General features: G+C 38.5%; 2 pseudogenes; one reads left to right on the forward strand and one right to left on the reverse strand.

Moving 5' to 3' along the window:
• Positions 1–463: 463 nt before the first annotated feature.
• Positions 464–1,169, reverse strand: LOC118537727 (BH3-interacting domain death agonist pseudogene; annotated as a pseudogene).
• A 2,052-nt stretch (positions 1,170–3,221) lies between these two features.
• LOC118537734 (homeobox protein NANOG-like) lies at positions 3,222–4,158 on the forward strand (annotated as a pseudogene).
• The last annotated feature ends 312 nt before the right edge of the window (positions 4,159–4,470 follow it).

Below are 4,470 nucleotides of genomic sequence, written 5' to 3' on the forward strand. Positions count from 1 at the left end.
TTAGTCCAGAACCTCTCATTCTGTTTGGTTTTTAAATGAGAATACTTTACTTTTTTAGTATTAAGATAGTATTAAGATGTTTTTCGTTTGTGAGGGGTATGTGCATCTGTCTCCAGTCCTTGCTCTCCTCAAACACGCCTGCTGTAAGACCATGCCCCAAGGCTGCACTTTAATAAACAGTAAAGTTGTTTTTTAAAATAAAAAAAATTTGTGTTTTTTTTTTACTTCTGCCTTACAATCTGTTCCTCAATTTAATTTCAAGTGAAGACCCATACAGCTGAAATAAGATAAAGGCACAATGTGTAGGGGATTTAGAAGATGGCATGAAACTCACTGAAATATGTACAAATTGACATTTCCATTCAAGCATGTTAATGTAAAGATTTCTAAATGGATTACCTGCTTAAAATATCCTCTTTAAAATAGTAAGAAATAAATAGCTATTATCTCATGCCTATCTTCTCTAAGAACTTTGTTTAAAAGGCCACGGCTCCATCTCCGCTGGAGGAATGTATACGCTAGTCACCATATCAAGTTTTAACCAGTTATACTTTTGAAGAGTTGTCCACTCAGTCCATTCATTCCTGACCAAGTTCCTCACATAGGTGAGTAGGTTTTGGTTAATAAAGTTCACTGTTGTGCAAAAGACATTATGGAGCAAGGATGGTGTGTGATTGGTCACCTTTTTGGCCAACAGTATGGTCAACATCAGCTTGGTCTTCTCTTTCTCCATGTCTTTAGGATAAGCCTGCATGACCTGCTCCAACACAGCAGTGAGGTACTTGCTTCTGTCTTCCTCCCACAGGATCACATTCATAAACTGCATCACTAGGTTATACACTAGTCTTGAGTGGATGCTGTGATCCATCCGGCATCCAACTCACCCCATTTGGGTGAGTTGCCTGGTGAGATGCTGGATGATTTCCTCTCAGAATCTGTCTCCTCACTTTTCAGGAAGTGGCTGCACTAGTTGCCATTTGTCTGTAGCTCATCATCATGGTCCCCCTGCAGGTAAGCTGCCACAGGCTATTCATGGCTCAACACCTCCAACTCTTTGTGGAGATGATAGTTGGAGCAGTTTTAGAGGAAGCCAAACACCAGCAAGTTTGTGATGCATTCATCCTGGAGGGCTGAACATTGCTGACCTTAGAATCCATGGCACAGGCAGCCTTGCAGGGTTCTGACTTGCTTCTGGCTTTGCAGGTGTTCCAAGTTAGCAGCCTCCAAAAGGGGATAAAACTTTAAAAGGCTCTTATGTCCATAATTTATTAGATGTCATACTTTTGCTGCTTGCTCCAGCTATTAAGTTTCTTGGGCATTCCAGACTGAACTCCTCACCCACCAGTTGTGGCAGGAGGCTGAGAGGTGGGCAGCTGGGGGGCGTGGTGCTGGGTGCCAGGTGAGGTGAGCTGGAGGCAAAGTCCCCAAGGCACCAAGAATATAAATTTATTAAACTCAACAGTTAAAAATAAAAAGAGGTTACCTTATTGGATAAAATACAACCTAACTATTTACAACTTAAAATCAGCATATATAAGACATAAGACCACAGAAAGTTTGAATGTTAACTAACAAAAAAATGAAGTTAATATCATAGCCTAAAATGTGTTAGGAAAAAATATACACAATTGTAAAAAGCAATGAGCAAATCCACAATTATAATAAAATACAGTTTAACACAACTCTCATAATGGGGAAATAGATCAATGGGGAAAAATTTGAAGAATAAAGATTTGAATAATCTGATTACAAATTAATAATGGGCACAATTAACCCTGCAGTCAACAATCAGAAAATACAGTTTTCAAACATTTACAGAAAAGACAGTGGTACTATTTATTTGACTCAAAAGGAAAACTAATCATATTTCAAAAGAACAATGTTTTGTCAAGTTTACCATTAGTAAGAAATCAATATCCAAAAGATAAACAAACAATAATAAAATAAATTAAAATTTTAAAAGCATATTTCTGAGTAAGTGTGATGAAATATGAAATCAGAAAATACTTAATACTAAATGTAGTGAAAAGTACTATAATTATACCCTTAAAATGCTAATGGAAAATAAACTGTATAAATATAAAAATAAAAAGCTGTATAAATATAAGCTTTATAAATATAAAATAAGAAATTAATAACAGAAAACAAAAACGCAATAGAGAAGATCCTGAAATATAAATATTGGTTTTTTAAAAAGCAAAATTAATGAACTAGACAAACCACTCACAAGGCTGATCAAGGGAAACAAAATAAGTTCCAAATAAACAATATTAAGAATTAAAAAGGGGAAGGGATGCCTGGCTGGCTCAGTCCCTGGAGCATGTGACTCTTGATCTCAGGGTCATGAGACCAAACCCCATGCTCAGTGTAGAGCTTACTTTAAAAATAATAATAATAAAAAAAAGTTTTAAAAAGAATTAAAAAGGGGAATATAGCAGTGATTTTTAAAAAGATATATAAAAAGAATATATTTTGAATACTTAAACTTGAAAATTTAGAGAAAATAGTCAATACACAAAAAAATATATATAGCTTACCAAAATTAACTCAGTATGAAATAGAAAACATTAATTAACTATAAAGTTTAAAAAGAGGGGAGGGAGAAAGGAAGGGAGGGAAGAGGGAGAAAGAGTCAAAGAAAATAAAACACCAGGCACAGAGGGGGAAAGAAATAATACCTCACATATAAATTGTTCCAGGGATTTGAAATAGAGCAAATGCTTTCTAATCAATGCATGAAGCAGTATAAATTTATGTTGTAAAAACTGATAATTGTAGTAATACAATCCATAACCCATAACGTTTTAGCTGGGATCATGGCCAACCAGCTAGAGATTATATATCCCATCATTGCTTAAAGCTGCATAGACCATGTAAAGAAAAGGATTATCTCACTAGGTTCAGAAAAAAGTACTTGACTGAAGTTATACATTCAACATTAAAATTAAAAATACATATAAACAACTTTTCAGCAATCAAGGAACAAACCAAATTTCATAGGGTAATAAAATGTGTCTATCAAAAAGCCTATGGCGGGCTCCATTGGGCTGGTTGGCTCTTACTATTGGGGTGGTGACGCACTTCATCTTGTGTTTCTCAGACTCTTAACATCTGGAGGTGTTCCTACTCCTCTCAGCTCTTCCACCTAGATCCATAAGCCTGGGCCATTCTTACAATCTTGCTCCTTTTTTTTTTTTTCCGTCTACCCTCAACTCACCAACATGAGTGCAGATCCAACTCTGCCCCAGTGCCCGCCTGGCCCTGAAGCACCCAGTTCTAGGGACTCTTCTCCAATGCCTGAGATTTATGGGCCTGAAGAAAATTATGCGTCCCTGCAAATGTCATCTGCTGAGACACCCTACGCGGAGACCGTCTCTCCTCTTCCTTCGTCCATGGATCTGCTTGTTCAGGACAGCCCTGACTCCTCCACCAGTCCCAGGGTAAAACTACCACCCACTTCTGGAGAGGAGAGAACAGTGAAGAAGGAAGATATGGACTAGAGCAAGAAACAGAAGATCAGGACTGTGTTCTCTCAGACCCAACTCTATGTCCTCAATGATTGATTTCAGAGACAGAAATACCTCAGTCTCCAGCAGATGCAAGAACTTTCCAACATTCTGAACCTTAGCTATAAGCAGGTGAAGACCTGTTTCCAGAACCAGAGAATGAAATGTAAGAGGTGGCAGAAAAACCATTGGCCAAAGGAGAGCAAGAGTGTGACTCAGAACAGCACAGCAACCACAGAATACCCAGGCTTCTATTCCTACCACCAGGGATACCTGAGGAACACTTCCGGAAACCTTCCAATATGGAGCAACCAGACCTGGAATAACCCGAATTGGAGCAACCAGGCCTGGAACAGCCAGTCTTGGAGCAACCACTCCTGGAACGGCCAGTCTTGGAGCAACCATTCCTGGGCCAGTCAGACCTGGTGCCCCCCCCCAAGCCTGGAACAATCAGCTCTAGAACTGTGGAGAGGAATCCCTGCAGCCCCAGATCCAGTCCCAGCAAAATTCCATCAGCGATTTGGAGTCCATCTTAGAAACTTTTGGGGAAAGCCATAGTGTAATACAACAATCTGTGAAGTATTTTAGTACCCAGCAAATAAGGGATTTGTTCCCAAATTACTCTGTGAACATACAGCCTGAAGATGTGTGACGATGAGTATATTATTCGATCTCAATTTGGGCGGTGGCTGTATTACTTCTCCTAGGCTTTGTCTTTAAGGGTCCTATATATCTCTGCCTCAATATTCTGTTTCCCATTATTATTATTGTGTCCATTGAGGGGGTACAATTGGAGTCAAAGAGGTTTCAGTAGCATTGGCTGCTATGGACAACATAATAAAAGGTGTTTCTGGCTATAGATAACTAGATACAATCCTAATGTGGATATCTTTAGGCTCTAGAATCTAACCTCAAGAATAGGAAGTGAAGATACAAAGACATGTGATGAAGGATAATTTGTATT

Source organism: Halichoerus grypus, chromosome 5 (assembly GCF_964656455.1).
Source record: "Halichoerus grypus chromosome 5, mHalGry1.hap1.1, whole genome shotgun sequence".
Lineage (NCBI taxonomy): Eukaryota > Metazoa > Chordata > Mammalia > Carnivora > Phocidae > Halichoerus > Halichoerus grypus.